This window comes from Hippopotamus amphibius, chromosome 9 (genome assembly GCF_030028045.1).
Source record: "Hippopotamus amphibius kiboko isolate mHipAmp2 chromosome 9, mHipAmp2.hap2, whole genome shotgun sequence".
In the NCBI taxonomy this organism is placed as follows: Eukaryota; Metazoa; Chordata; class Mammalia; order Artiodactyla; family Hippopotamidae; genus Hippopotamus; species Hippopotamus amphibius.
In genome coordinates, this window is record NC_080194.1 from 46,815,172 (window position 1) to 46,838,576 (window position 23,405).

Genomic DNA, 23,405 nt, shown 5'->3' on the forward strand with positions numbered 1-23,405 from the left:
GAAGCTTAGTGGAATTGTGGTCAATTGGTAGCTTCTTGGTGGACACAAAGCTAAGATGAAGCAATTCTCAAACCCACTAGAACCAAGTTTTCTTGAAGTAAAAGAACTTGATGTAAAGAAATGCACAGCCTCACTTTGGCCTTTCTTTTCCATGCTCCCAGTTGTTACAAGGACAAGAAGGCAAATTCATAACAAAAGAAAAAAATTCTTCAAGATTCTTGCCCAGTCATATTTTGATCACTCTTTTGACATGACTGGTTCCAAACTTGTGTGACTTTTTTCTAATTAAATTTTTTTTTATTATTTTTTGGGGGTACACCAGGTTCAATCATCTGTTTTTATACACATATCCCCGTATTCCCTCCCTTCCTTGACTCCCCCCCGTCGAGTCCCCCCACCCTCCCCGCCCCAGTCCTCTAAGGCATCTTCCATCCTCGAGTTGGACTCCCTTTGTTATACAACAACTTCCCACTGACTATCAATTTTACAGTTAGTAGTATATATATGTCTGTGCTACTCTCTCGCTTCGTCTCAGTTTCCCCTTCACCCCCCGCATTCTCCCATACCTCGAGTTCTCCAGTCCATTCTCTGTATCTGCATCCTTGTTCTTGTCACTGAGTTCATCAGTACCATTTTTAGATTCCGTATATGTGAGTTAGCATACAATATTTGTTCTTCTCTTTCTGACTTACTTCATCTAATTAAAATTTAAAGGATGCAAATCTGCATTAAGGATACTTTTTTCTTGTCTATACAATAAATCAAGACTGTTTGAATTCCAAATTCTTACAGTTTATCACATGTGGCTAAAAGTTCTATTTCTCCTAGATTTATATAGCTAGTTTAAGAAGTCTTTAGTTATAGACAATTTTAGTTACTAATTTAATTGTTAAGTTCATTTAGAAGCCTAGAGTGTCAGATAATCTAGAGGTATTTATTTTAGGAATTGTTCCTCTTGAGACAAAGAAATTAGGTTTTCTTTGTTAACACAGTAATAGGCTCTTGAAAAAATTAATTGTCCCAATAACATCTGTATCTATATTCTATATCTAGGTTTTAGAATATCATGAAGCATAATTAAGATAAATTAATAAAATCTGGAAGTGTTTCTTTTGTTCTTTTTTATTGTGCCTCTTGAAACTGGGGATGGAGTCTAAGCAATTTGATTAAATCAGAAGTGGGTAACAGTTAACTATTGGTCTTCTTTAGATGATGCACTGAGAGATACGCACAAGTTTTGGAAAAACTAAAGCCCATGTAAGGGACCAGAGTCTATATTCATGTAAACATGATTAAGATACAACTAACATTAAGATATAGGGGAAAGACTGCAAACATTGCAAATATCAAGTAAGTTCAAATCCTGATGCTTTTACTTATTAGCCAGGTAACCTTGGCTAAATACCTTAATCTTATGTCTCAATTATGAATATGTAATATGTCAAAGATTATATGAGATTATGCAAAACTACTATCCTATGAGGATATATGAGGTAATTAGCAAGTGGCAGATTTTATGAACACAAGTTTTCTGCATGCATGTATAAATTTAAGTAGGTCTTTACTTAATAAGAGAGTAAAAGGATTGGAAGGTAAAATACCACTGTTAATACAAAACCAGATATTCATATTCCATATAACAAATACCAGTTATTTTCATGAATATTTGCATTAGTATTTATAAAGAAATTCTATAAAGAAAAAATATCCAATTCTAATTCTGTGCTCACCAGGAACTGGATTTTGATTACCTGAGTAGATTGACCAACCTACAAAGCTTGTTTTGACAGTCTGATTGGCTATAATTTTCCTGCAAGCTATGAGAAACGTCATAATTTAACATATGGATATCTTGAGTTTGAACTCAATTGAGTTCTATAGTTTAAAGGGACACAATAAATCAAGTTGATGGATTGGATCTTAACTTCATGAATGTTCCACCAAGGTTTGGATATATTTATATAAGTGCTATACATTTGGCATATAACCTGGAGTTACTCAGTGCCTTTCTTATTTCATATTTTCCTGTTCCTTTGATTTTCATGCAAACTGAGAGCCCACTTTCAATCTTTATGTAGTAAGTAATCTGGTTCAATTAATTTTTATTTTACTTTCTGAAAAAAAATGTTGAAGAGCCTCAGAACTCAAATCTAAGATACTGGGTTTCAGTTTGGTGCTGAAAAATATATTTTCATGTCAATTCATAAAATTCATAAAATTTCATATAAAATATGTATATTATGTATCTTTTATTTATCCATTCATTCATCAGTTAACACTTAGGTTGTTTCCATGCATTGGCTACTGTATAATAATGTATGATAATGATGTATAATAATGCTGCAATGAACATGGGCATGCAGATATCTCTTTGAGGTAGTGATTTCACTTCCTTCAGATATATACCCAAAAGTGGCATTGCTGGATTATATGATAGTTCCATTTTTATTCTTTTGAGGAACCTCTATACTGTTTTGCATAGTGACTATACCAATTTATATCCCTCTCCCCCCATAGTGTATGAGGGTTCCATTTTCTGCCCATTCTTGCACACTTGTTATCACTTGTCTTTCTGATAATAGCCATTCTAATAGGTGTGAAGTAATATTTCATTGTGCTTTTGATTGATTTATCTGATGTTGACCATCTTTTCATGTATCTGTTGGTCTTCTCTGGAGAAATATCTATTCAGGTATTTTACTAATTTTTAAATCAGGTTATTATCATTATTATTGCTATTGAGTTGTAGGAGTTTCTTATATATTTTGAATATTAACTCCTTATCAGATATATTATTTTCAAATATTTTCTCCCATTATGTAGACTATCTTCTTATTTTGTTGATTGTTTCTTTTATTGTGCAGAAACTTTAGTTTGGTGTGGTCCCACTTGCTTATTTTTGCTTTCATCGCGTGTGCTTTTGGTTCCAAAAGATGATTCTGAAAGAATCATTGCTGTGACCAAATTAAGTCTTTTATCCATTTTGAATTAATTTTTGTGAGTGGCATAAGATTGGCGTTCAATTTCATCCTTTTGCATGTGAGTATCCAGTTTTTCCAAAACCATTTATTGTGATTATTTTTCTTCATATGCTTACTTTGTTAAGAGTTTTTATCATGAAAGTATGTTAAATTTTGTCAAATGCTTTTGCTTCACCTATTGAAATAATCATGATTTTTATCTTTCACCCTATTAACATGGTTTGTAATATTGGTTTGCAGATGTTGAACGATATTTTATCCCTAAAATAAATCCTACTTGATCCTGGTGTATAAACTTTTTAATGTGTTGTTGCATTCAGTCTGCTAGTATTTTGTTGAGAATTTTTGCATCTATAATTATCTGGGATATCGATCTGTAGTTTTCTTTTATTTTAGTGTCCTTATGTAGCTTTGGTGTAACGCTGGCCTTGTAAAATCAATTTGATGGTGTTCTTTTCTCTTCAATTTTTTGGGAAGAGTTTGAGAAGGATGGGTATTGATGCTTCTTTAAATAGTCACCCATGAAGCCATGTGGTTCTGGGCTTTTCTTTGCTGGGAAGTTTTTGTTTACTGATTAAACTTCTTTACATATTATAGGTCTGTTCAGTTGTTATATTTCTTCATGATTCTGTCTTGGTAGATTGTTTGTTTCTAGGAATTTATCCATCTCTTAATGCCATCTTAATAATTATTTCCTGGCTGCTTTGTAATTCCTTTGCTCCTTTCTTTGCCTCTTGCTGTCTTCTTTGTGACTTGATCATTTTCCATAATGGTTTTGATTCCCTTTATCATTTGTGTATCAACTGTAGGTTTTTACTTTATGGTTACAATAAAGCTTACATAAATATCTTACAGATATAACAGTCTATTTTAAGCTAATGACAGCTTAACTTCAATTGCATACAAAGCTCTACCATTTCACTCCCTCCCACCCCCCACCATCTTATGTTTTTGATGTCACTTGGCTGGCTGCATACACACACACAGCAGTGAGAGCTGGGGCCAATAGCAGGAGCCAGGGCCAACTGCAAGAGGACTATCAGCTTTGGGAACCCTGGTTGTTGGCAAGTAGTCATGTGACCATATGGGCTAGCTGCAAATGTATGCATGGTGGTGGGGGCCGATGATGGGAATCAGAGCAGGCATTGTGCAGGTGCTTGGCTTCCAGGACAAGTTTCAGGCAACCAACTGCAGTCCAGGCCAGTGAGAAAGGTCAGGGCTAGATCCAGGCCCATAGCAGGTATGGGGGCGGGCCTTGGCTGTTGGTGGGCATTCTTGTGGCTACAGGGGCCAGTAATGGGTGTGCACACAGCAGTGAGAGTTGGCTGCAGGGGTCTAGGCTGGCATCTTGCATGCACATAGCTGCAGAGGCTGAGATTGGCTGCTAGTACTGATATTAGGTTCTGGCAGGAGGAGAAAGGAAGAGAACAGGAAGGGACTCAGGCAACTGGAATTTGTGAGTTTGAAAAATCTGTAGGACAAAAATTTCAGCCATGAAATTTGTAGGGGATCTGTGATGGTTGTTCTTGTTGTTCATTTCTTTGGCAGAGAACTCTGCCTGGGTCCTCTGTGGACCAATCTGCTGGGGTCCAGTGATAAAAGCTGTGCTGGTCTGCAATGTCTTTAAGGGTTGTTGAGATCCTTAGTAGTGAAGCCTACTGGGATCCTCTGATGAGCAGGCTTCTGAGAATCAAGGCCATTCCTGCACATGGCTGTTATTGGTAGCCTCTTCCCTTCTTGCTTGTTCCTAGATGTCTCTAGATGTCTCAGCTTCACTAGTCTCTGGATGGAGTGAAACCACAGTGGGTATTTTCTGCAGTTCCCTAAAAGACTGGGGAAGCTGGTCATTCACCCTGCTCTCCTTTTCTGGACCAAGAGAACTCTCTTGGGTTGGGAGTTTCCTTTTGGCACTGGATGGTGCCAGTCTTGAGGAAGGGATGATGCAGGCAAAATGAACGTTTTCTTCCTATCGTTTTTGTGTGGTTATTCTCAGATTTTTGCTCTATTGTGTTGCTGAACCTTTGTAAGTGGACTCCTAAGTTCTCCCAGGGCTATTTTCATTTGTGGATAGCTGCCTAATTATTGCTCTTTGTGGGAAGACAAAAGCCTGGGTCTCCTACATCTTGGTCATAAAATTCTAAATGTAATAAACATCTCCACATTCCACTTGAATAACACAAGAACATTTAAGCATTTTAACCTAGCAATTGTGCTCCTGTCATATGTGTTATTATTATTCAATATTGTAGTTCCACATATATTTAAACACTTTAAACATATCATAGCCTCTATCCAATATTTCTATTACCTGAAACCCTTGGTAATTTAACACTCCTTTGTGTGGATTCTAATTCTTGCTCAAGGTGAATTATCAACATATTAGTATTGTAGTTTTGAATTGTGAGCTCATTTTAGCAGTCTGTCTGTGAGAATTTAGAGAAACCTGCTCTGGAGAAACTTTTCTCAAAAGTGACTTTGCCTTTACTCTACCAAGCATGCCAGTGCATTTGTACATGCGGTGGAGGTGGCAGCAGTGCTGGTATGTGTGTGCACGCGTGTGTGTGCACATATTTGTGAATATTTCAGTTTATGGGCTCTTAAAAATGCAGAATGCATAAATTTGTACAGGAAACTTACACGAGAGCAGACAGTTATGTAAAAATTCTCATGGGAGACCATCATTATGATTATTTTTGTATACAGAGCTCCCGGCAAGCCACTAAAAGTACACTCTCTCACCAAAGCTATAGCCTGGCTTGCGTGGTAGTCTTCGCTCCAACTTCATGCTACTTGTTGGTCCAATGTCTTTAAATTCATGTTCCCATTCAAACATTTAGTTCAAATCTTCTCAAGGAAAGCCAGTGTCCACTCTTGTTCTTAAATTGTTGTTTTTTCAGTTCCTCAGTTCTGTTCTTTGAATATATACATTTTTATTTTCTTGTAAACTCAACATACATTTAAAAAATCTAATGTTTATAATTGTTGTTAGAAAGTATGTTTATGTTATAGAATCAGTAATAATTCTGTAACTGGAAGTCTTTGCTGCATATGTTACTAAGATGGTTGTGATCTAAGACAGAAATTTCATCCAAACTTATGTTTGGCATAGCCTCTAAAATATTTTGCCGTTTCTGTGACTCATCAATCCTAATTATGCAGAAATTTCCTTTTCTCTCTCCCTGGTTCCCTCAGACTGAATTAGAGGCCCCTCCTCTTTTGTGCCCTCATACTCTGTGCAATTCTTAAAACACTGAGCTTCCTTAGCTGTATTTGTTATAATTATTTTTGATATTGTCCATCCCTAGCAATAGCCATGAAATTCCTGGGAGTCTTGTTCACCTTCCATTCCCCAACGGATATTTTTTTGACTGAACAAGTGAATAAGGTACAATAATATTTTAAGGAAGAGTATCATTTTATATAATCTGATATATTATCATTCTCTCAGAAACTTTATTACTTCATTGCTATTATTATATTATAAAGTTACTTGATTCTCTCTTATCTACTAGGTTTATATATACAATTAAGGTTAGACATTACATGTTGTGGACATATTGCATGTTTATAAACATATTACAGCAATAATTACTGGATAATATTAATAAAAATAGCATCTATTAATATTGGAGAAGGGAAATGTATTAGTTTTAGTTACCTGGAAAAGAATATGTTGAGTCAGTAAGTTCAGGGGAAGAATAGTCAGGCAAACATTGAGAAGAAGGATGAAAGCTAAAAAAGAGAAGACTACAGGACATTCACATTCTTCTGATCACAGCAGTGTGATAACTTAAGAATGCATTGGAACAAAGCCATGTTGGACAATAGTCTCAATATAAATTGAACTACACAGGCCTCATTTCTAGGTGCCATGGTTTTAAGCCTCCTCCTTATATTAATGATACTTTACCAATGAAAATAATGTTAAAAATGATAATTAGAAGAAGAAATGAAGTAGTAATTACATTTTGCAGATAGAACTAAGGAAGAATTTGTGAACCAGATATAGGTGAAGTGAGGATTGTAAAATAAAAGGCATTATTATGCTGGGAATACTGCCTTGGTACTGCAGATCTGTTGTTTCTCCCTTGTCATGGATTAGTCAGTGTAAATATAATACGTGTTTTGTTTTTATATGTTACTTTGCCTGCTGGTCATTATTACATTGGTGCATACCCAAGAATTAAACACATTCTCCCACTCTGATGGCTCTGGCAAATTGGCAAATTGTTAGTATTTATGAAAATCTATTGCCTTGATATTTCCCCTATTATTCTTGAATAATTTCTTGTAGAAGCTTTTTCTTCTACAAGAAATGTTAGAATGTATAGGCAGAAGATTAAAAAAAAATAAAGACAACAATTTATTCCTTTAGATAGATCTTTATGTTTTACAAAGAACATTCACATATATTACCTCATTCATTATTATTGCTATTTTATTGTTACTATTATCATGGACATTTTATTTGAAGGAAAATATTAGTTATTTCTAAGTACATGAAAATATAGGTTACAGAAATTTATCATGTTTCAAACTATTCTCTTTGGAACTGCTAATTTCTTCATATCCTCATTCCTCATTCTTTTTTTAAATTGTTAAAAATTTTTATTGAGGTACATTTGATACACAGTATTATATGTTTCAGATATACAACATAGTGATTGACAATTTTTAAAGGGTATATTCAATTTATAGATATTATAAAACATTGGCTATATTCCCTGTGTTGTATAATATATCCTTGTCATTTATTTATTTCATGTATAGTAGTTTGTACCTCTTAATCCCCTATCCTTATCTTGCCCTTCCCCCTACCCTCTTCCCACTGGCAACAACCAGTCTGTTCTCTATACTCAGGAATCTGTTTCTGTTTTGTTATATTCACTAGCTTGATTTATTTTTTAGATTCCACACAAAAGTGACACCACATCGTACTTGTCCCTCTCTATCTGATTTACCCCACTCAGCACAATACCCTCCAAATCCATCCATGTGGTTGCAAATGGCAAAACTTCATTCTCTTTTATGGCTGAGTAACATTCCACTGCATACATATACCACATCTTCTCTACCCATCCATCTGTTGATGGATATCCAGGTTGCCCCCATATCCTGGCAACTGTAAACGATGCTGCCATGGACACTGGGGAACACATATCTTTTTTTCTTAGTGTTTTCATTTTCCTCAGATATATGTCCAGTTATAGTCAGAGTACAGAAAAAGTTTTAATCATTTTTCTTATAAAAATTTTAATTACTTATTCCTTTTTTGAAATTCACTGTATCTATAGCAACAGAAGTATGACTGGAACCTGCAGATGGAAAATATGTCACTATGATGAAATCAATAAAAACTGGAAGCTTTATGAGAAAGTTGAAAAGTGTAATGTATGGCATGCAAACACATTGGGTCTGGGAAACGGGAAAAAAGCAGAACAGAAAAGAAAAAAACTACTAAAACTACTTTAAATTATCGTTTATGCTACCCAATTTGTATGTAGTATGTAGGATACATTTATCTGAGTTGCCATTTTCTGAGCTAAGGTGACAGGGTTATGAGTTGTTGTAGTACATCTGTAGCAGGTATCACCAACTTGGCCACACAAATTTGGATACTAAGAGCTTTATAGGTCCCTAAATTTTTTCAATTCAATATAAATCCTTTATGATGGAGTGTGCACTCCTCAGTAAGCTGCAAGCCAAACTGTTTCCTATTACTACTACTATGCCATTTCAGGTATTTATGGTAACAGCCCAGCCTTGTAGATATTTGAATTTGAATGGCTAAGCTACCCATTTTCCAATGTAAACATAACTGTTTCTTGGTTTGGGGAAACTGTATAAAGTATTGTAAAAAGCAGTGGTGTTTCTTCCATTTGTAGCAGAAATAATGCACTGTGAAAAGGATAGATTTAACACTGCCACTCATTTCATTCAACAATACTGATTAGTCATTGTGTTAAACATTTCTAACAAAGTACAGTTAATAGGGTATTTTCACCAAGAAGAGGTTCTCACTCTAGAGGATAAGACAGAGATATGAACTGATGTTCAGGATGGTGAATGCAATAAGGAATTGGTACAGGGAATGAGAAAGCACAGAGGAGGAGTCCAGATGACATAGAGAAGGCTGACTGGAGGAAATGATACCTGTCTATGGAGGTTAGGGTTGAAGACACAGAAACAAATATGTAGGTTATTCTAGTAGACCAAGAAAGAAATAATAAAGGAATAAAGTTAGAGTAGTTGTTGTAGGCCTAAAGTGTAGTGGGAAATAGGAGTTAATTAGCAGAATATAATAAATTATTGGATGAAGAGGATGAGGAAGAAGGAGGACAAGGAAGGAGACAGGCTGAAGGATGACTTTTGGTTCTATCTTGAGTTAATGAATAAATAGTAGTGATATCACCTTTGGTGATGGATTGGATAGCTTGGATTTTGCTTGGATTCCTGTGGGAAAAGAGCATTTTTATGTCAAAACCAATAGATTCCATTTTGCACATGTTGAGTTTGAGGTGTAAGATGCCTAGCAGGTAGCTGCATATAAAAATATGAGGTTGAGCAAAAAGGAATGTATGAAATACATAGGTGTGGAAAGAAGTGGGTGTGAAAGTCAATGTCAGATGCTTTAGGAAGAATGCATAGTGAAAATTTGGTCTGAGGATAGAACTGTGAGAAACAATTCATTTCAAGATTATAGCAGACAATATCAGGACAGTAGGAGAACTGGTGGATGAAAGACGTAGAATGTTTCAAGAATGAAAGATAACAAGTATAAAATGTTATAGAGAAAAACTTCACAAATTTTCATTTGAGGATTTATTTTCAGAAGTCTATGAGTTGTCTGTGAGATTTTGCAATGTTGCTGTTAACACCTTAATGGTTATTCAATAGTAGCATAAGCATATGCTGGATCATCTATTATAGATGACCTCTTTGAGAAAGAGATATGCCCCGGTATCTCAGTAAGCACTTCTATTTCTGATTAAAATCACGTTTAACCTATTTCAGGGGCAAATGATGTATGGAAATATTAGGAAAACAAATATGCAACGATTGCTTGAATATAAACATAGTGGTGAGAAGGCACAGTCATCACATGGCACCTAGTTATTATGTACTTAAAATACAATAAAACTGCCACCAGAGCATTCAAAACTCTGTGTACTTTGCACATACATACAATAGAGATCCTGTACCATAAAAGCCCAACCAGACAAGAGCCGAGGCCTCTCTGGGGGATGAGGGGGGTGGGCAGCAGCAGAAATCACAATTATCAGACTGTTGCTTATTGTGAGGGGAGGGCAGGTGCTGATGAAGTGGGGGCCCTAGCTTGCTCTGCCTGGGCTGGGTGGGCAGCTGGTGGCTGGCTGACCCATGCTTCCTGGCTGGGGTGGGTTGGGGGCATATCTGGGAACTTCAGTTTTCCAGGAGCCTCTTGAATTTGGGATTCACAGAGGAGATGCCAGAGAATGCTGTTTGGTCCATGGTGTCGACAAGTCTCTTGTTGCTGTAGGAGAGATGTGGCTTCTCATCCAGGAATTCCTGGTCAAAGTTGCTAAACATAACAACCTCTAGGAGGAAATTAGCAATATGAATAATAGTGAGTTCCCAATAATACATTCTCAGGTTCATGATTCCAGCAACAACTGGATTGGATACCAATAAAATGTTGTCTTTATTAATGATGTAATGCTGAATTTATCTTCAAAGGAATATGACTTCACAGAATATCAAGTGGTAAATATATGTGTGTGTGTGTGTGTGTGTGTGTGTATGTGTGTGTGTATAGGGGACCTTGAGAGAGGCGAGGAGAAATTCGAGCAGAAAAATAAATTGTTTGGGTTTGGAGTGGATATAAGGTTGGCCTTGAATGAGATGTGTAGGTGTGTGAAGGGCACCTCTTCCACAGATTTCACAGATGAAAAGATTAGATAATATGTATGTGCATTGATAGTTTTCTAGTTGCACTGATATAAAAGGCAAGGTTGTATCAATGAGATTTGATAAGGGTGTTTGAAGGTGGCACATATTTCAAATGGCTGCAGAGGGTAGGAGAGGAAACTTACCAAGAATACATAAAATAGCTTATGAATTCCATGATGATAAAGAACCATACTTATTTTATCCACAACTGTATCCAACACAGCGCATGTAACACAATACCTAGCACTTGATAAGTGCCCTATAAAACCTTACTGAATGAATGACAAAACAATATGTATGATTAAATGAATGCTGACAAAAGACAAGATATGAAAATGTGAATTGGAAGTGGCAGCAACTTAGAAATTCATGATTTTTTTCAGGCTCAGCACAAGGATGGTGACCAAAGGGAATAATAAAGAGAAGTTGGTGTCTAGGAGTTTATTATTCTCCTTCTTGAAACACATTATTCTCTTGGCTTACTTAACAGCACACTTTCCTGGGTTTCTTCTTATCTGAACACTTGTTCTCAGTTTCCTTGCTTTTATCTCTCTGTCTGACCTTCCTTCCTTCCTTCCCTCCCTTCTTCTTTCCTTCCCTTTTTCCTTTCTTTCTTTCCTTTCTTTTCCAGCTTTACTGAGATACAATTGACACAATGACCTATCGTCAAATAATGACATAGCACTTCTTCTACAGTCTTTTTTTAGATAATCTCATCTATTTTTATGATTTCAAATATCATACATGTACCAATATTTCCCTGATTAGTACCATCTATTTTGTCCTCTCCAGTGAACTTCAGATTCAAATATCAATGTTTGAGATCTCCCTTCGATTGTCTATTTGGCACTTAAAATTCAGCTGGGACAAAACAGAAGAATTTCATTTTTTCCCCCCACAACCGGGTATCTGTTTTCCCCAATCCTATTTAAAAGCATGACCATTTACTAAAATGTTCTTTATTCTTATCTTCTTTTTTCTCCCCATATTGAAGTTGTGAGCAAATCTCCAATATGTCTAAAATAATATCTAAATACATTCAGTCCTCTATATCTCCATTATGCTGCCATTATCTTGCCCAGTATACTATCAAAGTCTACAACTATACTAACCGTACTTCCTACTTCCAGTTTTCTTCCTCCACAATTACTCTTCAGTCAGCAGAGAATGCAAATAAGATTGCATCTCATCCCTACTTAAAATTTAAGTGACTTTCCATCATATTTCGAGTAATATTCATGTGGTCTTAAAAACTTCTAATGATTTTGCTTTCACTAATCTCATCTACCATCGTCCCCTCTCTCAGTAAACTCAGCCAAACTCTCCCTTCTCATCCCACTGTAAAGTCTTTGCATTAGCTGTTCCCTCTTTCTGGCCTGCCCATGGTTGGGCTTCTCCCTGTTCTTGTCTCAGCAAAAATGCCAACTCCCCAGAGAGGTGCACCTTGACACCTCTATGAAATGAGGCTTCCACGGCTCCAGTCACTCTCTGCCACATGATCTCTTTAAATTTTCTGTGTAGTCCTTACCACTATTTGAAATTACCTTGTTATTTGCTTGTTTAATTTTCTCTTATCCAGGAGAATAAAGGATCTACAAGAGGAGATAATTTTACTTCCTTGTTCACTGATATATTCTCAGGTTCTAAAACCAGCACAATTAATATTTGCTAAATGAATGAAATCATGGTCTCAGGTAAAAGAAATAAGGAAAGAAGATAGACTAGGAGAGTGTGGAATGACTGACTGGAAGCCAAAAAAATCTCCTTTCAGGTTGGTGAGTTGACTTGGGTCATTGAAAGATTTCTTTTCTACTGTGAGTCTAGACAATTTACTTTTGATCTTTATGTGTGTTCTCTCTTCCCTTTCAACTATGTGCCAGCTCACTATGAGTTTTTAATTAAAGCTTAGTTTCTGAAAACTGCCAGCTATTATGACATAGAAATTTAATGATTCTATATAAGGAAACCAATTATAGTCAAAATTACATATTAATTTTTTAACAACTTAAAATTCAGGTAATAGGACAATCCTCTCCTTCAAAATTGACAAAAAAGATAACTTTTATATTTTATGCTTTTTATCAGAGCGATGTTATAATTTCATTTTTATACACTTAATTTTCACCAGCTAGAAGATGCTGAGACTATGAGTTCTCCCACCAGCATAGAGTCTGGAGCTGCTTGTGAAATTCTATTAATTCCTGGTCTTGCAACCTCTCCTGAACCTCACTCTGCACAGCTCCTGGTCCTAGACTTTCCTGTCTGTTTTCCATCGTGAATTCATCTAATTTCTACCTGTTAATTTTTAGAATCCTGCCTTTTATTTTTCTTCTAATAGAAATATTATCACCCATCTGGGTCTTTAAAATAATTTCCCTTAAAACACTTGCAGTTCATATGAAATCTTTAAAAAGTCAGAAAGTATTCATTATCTTCCTCTTTCTCCAATTATTTGCTGTTAAAATGATAAGCTCCTTATGTTCAGATCTGAACAGGCTAAATCGGTTGGTGGGTAGCACATGCTGGACCCAGAATTCATTAATTTATGCCTTTAAGGCATTACTATAGGTTATTAATATGTAAAAGCTAATTTTCTTAGACATCTAAACAGTGGTTAGCTACAGTACATAAAGTTACTGAAGCTCATCACCATAAATGACAAGTTGAAATGCAAATTACACAAAATATTTCACCTTAATTATATCACAATTTAGTTTTTCACTTTATCAGATGTCTTCTCTGAAGATGCTTTGGACAAGCCCATCAAAGATCACAATGGAACATAATCATGGGCTGCGTTTATACAGCCCTGTACCTGCTCCCTGTCAGTTTAATGATATCTCAGCTAGAAAGAACATTTAAATTCTAAGTTAAACTAATTGAAAGCTTAGTAAAAATATACAGACTTGTTTACACATTTCTTTCTGTAGTCTGGCCATCATAATGGAAACACATGGCTCATTTTTTCTTTCAAGGCCTATAAAGGAATAAGCAGAAGGCTGTTTCCAATACACAGCATGAGAAGCAAATTCCATTCAGTGTAAGGTGGCTTCCTTGGCAATAGTTTGGGTGCTGTGAAGATCATATCATTCTTTTATACTATTAATATATAACTGAAGGATTCCAACAAGTGAAACTTCAGAAGGAAGAAAGGTGAAAGGAGATGAAGAAACTAATTCTAAAAAGCACCTAAATTGTAACAAGTATGTTTGGTTCTTTACTTATCAACTTCAAATTGTGAAGCAAGTGTAGAGGAAAGGGCAACCAGTGATTTACTGTTTAGCATTCAAGGATTTGAAGTATATTTTTACCTTTAAGTGGCTCCTTAATGGAAAAATTTGATTCATCATCTATATTTTATACTATATAACTTGGCTGCATAATTTCAGTAGATTCTTTCTATGCTGGAGAAACACTTTTTCAAGGATCTGAATAATATGTTGAAAGCTTTTCTTCATCAGAGGAGGCCCAGCTGTCTTCCTGAAAGGCATTTAAATACATCATGGAAGTGGAAAACATCAATTAAAAATGCAATGGAATAATATTTGGCAGATATTTGAGTGGGTTTTAGAAAAAACTGCTCTCATGAATATCATGCTTCCTGAATAACTGAAGCGTCATCACTTATTTTGGATGCAGGATTTGTGAGATTTGTTTAATGTCTGTTGGTACTACTACACATAACTCTATGACAGCAAGCATTCTGGCTGCTTTAATCATCATTGTTTTTCCTCCAGCATCCAGCATAGTTCTTGGCACATAGTTGGTAGTCAACAAATATTTGCTGAGTCGATGACCAAATCAATGGACCCAAAGAAGAGGCCATGTGTGAAAGGTATTTGTGATTCATCAAGATATTTGGCCCTAATTAATATTTTGAATGGAACAAATAGCCATTTTGAGCAAACCTAACCTGTAAAATTGTGTTTTCACAAAGTGTAATTATGCCTCATTGTATTTAAGATAACACAATTCTACCAAAGTTAGTTTACACACAGCTTGTTTGGAACTCACAGTTTACACACTTTTAATGGGACTGCCTACTCTGTGCTTTAGGCTAAGGATACATATATAAATGTTCTAATGCCATGTCCCAAGCATGAGGGAGCCCTCCAGACAGCTAGCTGAAGAAGGGAAAGGGAAGACAACCTAACAATTATTAAACACCTAGTGTGTGTCAGGCTCTGTAATAGTCATTTTATAATTCATTATCTCATTCAAACTTCCTACAACCCTGCAAGGTAGGCATTATTCTTCTCATTTTTCTTTTTCTTTTTTAAAAATAAAATTTAGCAAAGTTACATAACTTGTATAAGTTTTTATATCTATATGGGGAAAGAGCAATTTTTAACCAGTCTGATTCCAAAGAAGTTCATGCTCATTCTCCTCTGCTGCTTGAAAAGAAAATCACTGGTTAAGCACTTCTTCCATCCTGTTCTACTGAAGGTATTTGGGCCTTTATATCTTTATATTACTGGAAGAGGCACAATAAGTGTACTTATACTTCATGGAAACAGAAGTAGTTCTTAAGGGATTATGGAAAATTGATTTCATGTTAAAAAGCCACTTCTTAAAGCAAATCAAATTTTAGCTGTCAATTTAAAAAGGACAAACACATACATAACTCAAAGAAGTAAGACTGCAGTATCCACTGTTTTAATTTTTTATTTTTTTGTAATTGTGCATTTCTAAAACACCCTGCACAAAATTCTGAAAGAGAATTTACAAGTAGCCATGACTAGATGCAAATACTAAACATTTGCATGGTTTAGTTAGTTCATCTATAAAAACATCTACTAAAAGATTTTTCCTCTTCTAGATTATAATATTAGAACCAGTAGTCAGATGTTAGTAAAGATCATAAAATGGTTGGTTTAATTGTGTGTTGTTTTACATTATTTTGTCTATACTCAGATTTCAAAGACAATTGTCAAACATCTGGACTGTACACAGGAAAACACAAATTAGAAATAATGAGCCACTACAGTTATTTTGTCAAAGTTATATATATATATATATATATTTTTTTGGTGGGATCTTCCTGGAGCAGGGATCGAACCCGTGTCCCCTGCATTGGCAGGCAGATTCTCAACCACTGTGCCACCTAGGAAGCCCCCCAAAGTTATATTTTTAAACTTTTTTAATTCTCAGAACCACTTCCAGAATTTTCATAGTTAAATAAATAAACTCATTTATAGAGCCTTTTACTGCTTTGCTCTAAACTATTAGGATATTATAGAACAGAATGGTATCTAATAAAAATGCTATTTCATTCCCTATAATATTAAACCATGATTTATTATCCAAAGAATACTATTTATAATTTTCTCTGACTGCATTTGTCTGTGTGTCTGAGTGTGTGTGTAATGAAAACAGAAAATACTTTTAGATTTTGAGAAATCAGAATATGCCTTGATATAATAATCACTATAATCACAACAATCCTTTTAAAAACATTAAAACTTGAAGTGTATATTTTCTTGCTTTTATACTAAAATAACATTTTTTTTCTAGTAACTTTTCTTAGAATAGTTAAAATCCCTTATGACCAAAAAATCAGACTTTATACTAGAACATAGACTTTTGAAAAAAATTGAAATTTATATACATCTGTTTCTTGGCCAAGAAAATAAAGAGAAGTTTGTTCATCCTATCCAAAGGAAAATAAATTATGCAATATAAGATTTCATTATGTATATAAAGAAATTTATGTCAAGTGTTGAAGAGACTGACACACATTTAATGCTGTATGATATATTACACAGGGAGATTCTAAAACTTTTCTAAACAACTTGATTATTTGGCATGCTATGAAAGAAAAGAATAGACTTCAGAAATTATATAACAAGATATTATTAAGATCCATAGTTCTCTGAAAAATCATGGACTTTTCCAACATAATAGTTTTCTAATCTAACCAACCATTGTTTTTAGAGAAGTTTTTTTAGAGAATGTTTTTTCAGTTTGGTTCTCCAGCCACCTGATTATTTCCCTAATATTAATATCTTCTAAATGACGATTGCAAAATTCAACCCCCGCAGCTTCTAGGTGGGGAATGTGGATGTGTGAAACAGGGCAAGGGAAAGGTGGTGACATCAGCAATGAACTTGAGTGGGCTTGCCCATTTAAGGGCGCTAGCCACTCTCATCTCACATAATCATTGCAAGAGGGATTAGTGGCCCAATGTGGCTGGGAATTTGGAATTTTTGACAAAATATTTAAATATGAACATTTGTGAGTGATCTGCTCATTTTTTTAAAATTTTTCAATTTTTTAAATAAAACATGTGATTAGGATCTTTTTAAAATTTATTTATTTATTTATTTATTTGGCTGTGTTGAGTCTTCATTGCTGTGCATGGGCTTTCCCTAGTTGTGGTGAGCGGGGGCTACTCTTTGTCGTGGTGCATGGGCTTCTCTTTACAGTGACTTCTCTTGTTGCAGAGCACAGGTGCATGGGCTTCAGTAGTTGTGGCACGTGGGCTCACTAGTTGTGGCTCACAGGCTCTAAAGCACAGGCTCAGTAGTTGCGGGCCTAGTTGCTCCATTGCATGTGGGATCTTCCCAGCCCAGGGTTTGAACCCGTGTGCCCTGCATTGGCAGGTGGACTTCCAGCCACAGAGCCACCAGGAAAGCCCTCTGCTCAGTTTTAAATATTGGCCAAAAATTGAAACATTATTTATTGTAGAGTGGGTCAAGACAACTCTTTGTTGTCTTGACCCACTCTACAATAAATATTTCCTAGAACTGACAATTTTCCGGGACTATTGCTGTCCTCTGTTCATTTAGGTTTGACAATATACTGCCAAACTAAATTTTATGATCTTCATAGTGTTTATTTTAACCTGATGCTCTTAAATTTGAGTTGTTTATTGTCAGTATTAAAAAGTGTGTATAAAAGTATTTAAGTGTGTACATTTCCAGTGCCAAAGAGAATATATCTTTCTTAGATTATGGAATTTGGTGCCTTAAAGAGACCTTAGAGACTACCCTGATGAACTATTTTCTTCATGGAGGAGGACAGTGAATTCCTATTATACAGTTACTTCCTCGTGGCCTCTAACAACAGACAAAGTAAAGCAGACATCCTTAAATTAGACAAATAGTACAAGTCAAAAGTCCATTCAAATGAGAGAAACAATTCACTAGCAAGATCCTAACTATGAATTAATAGATATTTAAATTTTATAGAGTGTATCATTTGTTACTGGTAGGACAGGGATCTCTGTGAGCAAGGAAAGTGTACACTGTCTTGTGTCATGGTATTTAACTATATTTCATGAAATCATTGAGCTCAGAGAGTCTGCCAAATACTTCTGTAGATTTTCATTATGGGTCTGAGCACATTTTAATTACTCAAATATTTAACCAGTGCTTCATTTTGTATAAACTAGTCTCCTTTCTCTTCTGCTGATTAAGACAAACGAGTTGCTTATTTCTTATATTCACTTAAAGGCGAACAGACATATAAGCCATAGTCCACTATATTGAGACTTTAGGCAGATTTTTGTTTTTGCAACTTGATTTTCCTGACAATGCTTGCAGACATCATGCGATAAAATTTCTAAGAAAATTTTATACTAAATTTTTTTATATTTATGGTATATTTTTTATATTTAGAAAATATAAAAGTGAATTATTTTGGATAATATTTTGCGGTTGAATATATTAATTCATCATATAATGATTGATTTGCATGTTGTGTTTCAGGTACTCTGATAGGGGCTGGGAAAAACAAATAAATAACACAAATTCTATGATTTTGAGAATATGCAAAATTAGAACTTTATATAACAGTATTTAATTTCGTCAGAGCTGGAATATCAGTTCAAAAATATTAAGCATCTATTTTGAGTTTGGCAATGTTCTAGGTGCTAGGGGATACCTCGATAAATAATTCACATGTCATCCCTACTCTTACACTGAACAAATGACAAGTAGAATAAATGCTTATAAAAGGGGAGAGAAGAAAAGGATGCATGTTAGATCTGAGTGTTAACTAGGAGTATGTCAGTCACAAAGTGAGCAAAAACTTTTTCAGATACAACAAATGAAAATTGCAAAGAGCTCTAAAGAAACTAAAGAAAGACTATTTTGTTTCCCTTCCTAGAGAGGGAGGAGAAATAGTAAGTGATCAGGCTGAAGAGGAAGTACAAAGCCAGGTCTTGGAGAACAGTCTAAGAGCAAAGTAAGTGTGGATTTTGGCCTTTATCCTAAGGGCAATGGGAAGCCACTCTCCTATTTGGAAGTAGGAGAGTGAAGTACTCTGATTTGTGTTTTTAGAATACTTGCTGCTGTGTGGAAAAATGAAATAGGGCTAATCATGGACCCTAGGAAACCTGATAGCTGTTATTGTAGTAGTCCAGATAAAAGCTGATGATAGTTTGGAATTCAGGGGCTGTGAAGATGGAAACATATGGATTCAAGTCATACTTAGCAAGTAGAATTAATAGGCTTTGGTGATTAATGATATGTGGGTATTAGGCAAATTCACCTCTCAGTTTCCTGCTAAAGCAACTGGCTCAGTGATAGCTGGGGTGTTTACCATTCACTGGAGTGGTGTAAGCTGTGGGACGTTTAGTGAGTCCAGTTTTGTACATACTGAGTTTGAGATGCCTGAACGAAGTTCAAAGAGAAATGCCAATTAGGCAGTTGGGTACATACATCTAATGCTGGAGATAAAACATTTGCACATATTAAAAATAAATGTCCTCTGAATTTAGAGGAGCTGAAACATTTAGAAAAAAACTTACAAAGTGAGGCTAGTCCTAGCAGGAAAGGCATGAGAATGAGAAGAAAGTCAGTACAATGTGATATCATGGAATCCAATAGGAAAAAGTGATTCACAAAAGATAAGGGGTCATTAGTATCACATGCTGCTGGGGCTGGGGTGGGGGTATCAAGCAGGATAGGAACAGAAGTCATTGGAAAGCAAAGAGAAACCAAGGAATGAGAACAAAAATATCCTTAAAGATACAAAGAATACATCCATTCCGTACCATGTGAGAGTCTATTAGTGTCTATTTGCAAATAAATGTCTGTTTCATATATGTATCACATATACAGCTTTATCACTTCTATCTACCCATATGCATATATTAATACAGTATCTTATTAAAGTGTTGTTTCATCCAATAGTATGATATTAGGTATATCACTGGTTATAATTATTTTCTTAGAGTTTGGTAACTTTATGACAATGAGGGAGGCATTTATGAAGCTGTATTAACTCTTTCAAACTAACAATGATGCCTTAAAGATATATGATGTAGCTGACAAAGCTGATTTGCCCATACACTGAATTTACTCCTAGACACTGATCTGGGCACAAGAAAGAAAATGATATGAAACATAAGACATAAAGAGGTGTTTATGTTATGATTTGGACATTTAGATACATCACATGAGATAATGAATGTGAAAGCAATGTGTAAACTCTGCAATTAATGACAGGAGTGCAATGGATATTATTCATTCTTCTTGGCTGCCTGATATTGGAAATGCTGGTGTGTGTTTAGAAAATTCACCACCTCATGAATCTTGGAGCCTGAAAATGTGAGATGTTGCTTTCCCAGCTTCCCTGGAGACTAAGCTGTGGCTTCATGTGACTTATTTCCCTCAGCTCCAAATCTATGTTTTTGTGTAATACTGGCACTGGATCCTGCTTTGTGACACTGGTACTAGATTGTGTGAATATTCCCTTTTGCCAGCTGGAATGTGAGGCTTCATCACAGAGGGCATGAGGTGATAGTGGTGGGCAGATATTTGCTTTAGGGTTTTGTCCTCCATTATTATTTTTCCATGTAGGAGTCCAGCAGCTCCCTCTGAGGAGCTCCAGCAGTACCACCAGGCCACACTCTCCCCACCAGAGGTTTCCAAGCATCTCCAGTCCACTAGAACACTCTACCAACACACAGCTGTTCTACAAACCTGTACACCTGAGACAGGGTGGAACCTGGGACCCTTTGCTGCAATGCTGTAATGCTTGCACCTGGATAAACCTCTCCTCAAGCAACAAAATACAAAGAAGCTGTATGGCGCTAAAAATAAATGTGTGCATGCGCAGTTGGGGCAAATTGTGGACCAAAAAGTACAAAAGATCAAAAAACTCAACTTCCACTTCTGAGGACCTGGGAGCAAAAACAAGGTGTTGGGAGCAAAAGCAGGGTATTAAGCATCCCTGCTTCACTCAATACCACCTAAGAGGTGGGCAAAACACCTAAGCCACCCCTCTGGCCAGACCCCTGGATGCACGCCTACTCCCTCACCCCATATAAGGAACAAGCTTGCCCCCTCCCCAGCGAGCAAGCAAGCAAGGGAACTTGTTGTTTGTTCTTATTTTTAAATTAATTAATTAATTAATTAATTGGCTGCTTTGGGTCTTCATTGCTGCACATGGGCTTTCTCTTGTTGCGGAGCACAGGCTCTAGGTGTTTGGGCTTCAGTAGTCGTGGCACATGGGCTTAGCTGCTCTGCAGCATGTGGGATCGTCCCAGCCCAGGGATAGAATCCATGTCCCTTGCATTGGCAGGTAGATTCTTAACCACTGCACCACCAGGGAAGCCCTGTTGTTTGTTTGTGCTCCCCACCCCCAACCTGCTGCAGCAGGGGCCCCAATAAAGCCTTGCCTGAATTTCTGATATGGCTTCTAATCAATTTCTATTGATTGGGGAAGGTTAAGAACGCTGGTAGGATTATACCCTCCACATAATAACAGCTTCAAATGCTTCTGAAGATCTGATTCTGCCAACTCGAATCCTCCACTCAGCAGTTGTGCTCTGGCCATTTCTAGAAACCAGGATTGGCTTGCAACTACTGGAAGGTTTCTTTGCAACCTGCAGACTGCAATTTCCTATGGTAGCTACAACTCTCTTCGCAAAAGTCTGAATTTCTTCCCTTGGCAGAGAACATTTTCCTAGTCTTAATTCCTATTGTTCAGTCTTCCTCAGCCTAGGATTGTAGCTCTTCTTTTGCACTTGCTAATTCTGGAGACTTTGGAGTCCTCTTGCATGCCTTTCAGTACTTAACTTCATTCTACTAATGATTTTTTATATTAATTCCCCTCCCCACCCCCTACCCCTGGCAAATAAACTGTGTGGTTTCTAACTCATAGTTAGATTCTGACTGATACAGCTCATGATCTGGATTCTGCCAATCCAAGCAGGTGTTAATGATGTGTAGAAGTAGCAACCACAAGATGCCTTCTGCGGTGGCAGTCAAGTTTAAGTCCTAATGAGATCCTGGTGCAAGAGGCTATATGCAGTGTACAGGGCTGAAGCCAGGCAATGACACACATGTCCTCACTGGACCATTTTGTGGTCAGTTTGTGCAATGTTCATGTCTTCTTCTTGGATCTACTTAACCAGTCCTCCTGGCAATTCTAGGAAGTACTTAGCAAATTTTTAATGAATTAGCTTTTGTCTTAAGTGACCTAGAATTAGTTTCCATTGCTTGCTACTAAGAATATTGTTAGAAACACCTAATATAAATCAAGGAAACAATCCCATTCACCACTGCAATAAAAATAATAAAATACCTAGGAATAAACCAAACCAAAGAGGTAAAAGACCTGTACTCAGAAAACTATAAGACACTAATGAAAGAAATCAAGGATGACACAAACAGTTGGAGGGACATATCATATTCTTGGATGAAAAGAATCAACATTGCAAAAATGACTATAACAAAGCAATTTACAGATTCAATGCAATCCAGATCAAATTACCAATGGCATTTTTCACAGAACTAGAACAAGAAATTTTACGATTTGTATGGAAATGCAAAAGACCCTGAATAGCCAAAACAGTCTTGAGAAGGAAAGACAGAGTTGGTGGAATCAGGCTTCCTGACTTCAGCCTATACTACAAGCCTACAGTGATGAAGACAGTATGGTAGTGGCACAAAAACAGAAACATAGATCAATGGAACAGGATAGAAAGGCCAGAGATAAACTATGGTCAACTAATCTATGACAAAGGAGGCAAGGATATACAATGGAGAAAAGACAGCCTCTTCAATAAGTGGTGCTGGGAGAACTGGACAGCTACATGTAGAAAAATGAAATTAGAACACTTCCTAACATCATACACAAAAATAAACTCCAAATGGATTAAAGACCTAAATGTAAGGCCAGACACTATAAAATTCCTAGAGGAAAACATAGGAGAAACACTCTTTGACGTAAATCACAGCAAGATCTTTTTCAATCCACCTCCTAGAGTGATGGAAATAAAAACAAAAATACATAAGTGGGACCTAATGAAACTTCAAAGCTTCTGCACAGCAAAGGAAACTATAAGCAAGATAAAAAGACAACCCTCAGAATGGAAGAAAATATTTGCAAATGAATCAACAGACAAAGGGTTAATCTCCACAATATATAAACAGTTCATGGAGCTCAATATCAAAAACAAACAAACAGCTCAATCAAAAAATGGGCAGAAGACCTAAATAGGCATTTCTCCAAAGAAGACATACGGATGGCCAAGAGGCATAT

General features: G+C 36.1%; 1 protein-coding gene across 2 annotated transcripts in view; it reads right to left on the reverse strand.

Moving 5' to 3' along the window:
- GRIA4 (glutamate ionotropic receptor AMPA type subunit 4) overlaps window positions 1-23,405 on the reverse strand; it is a 459,094-nt gene that overhangs the window by 312,940 nt on the left and 122,749 nt on the right. The window lies entirely within an intron of this gene.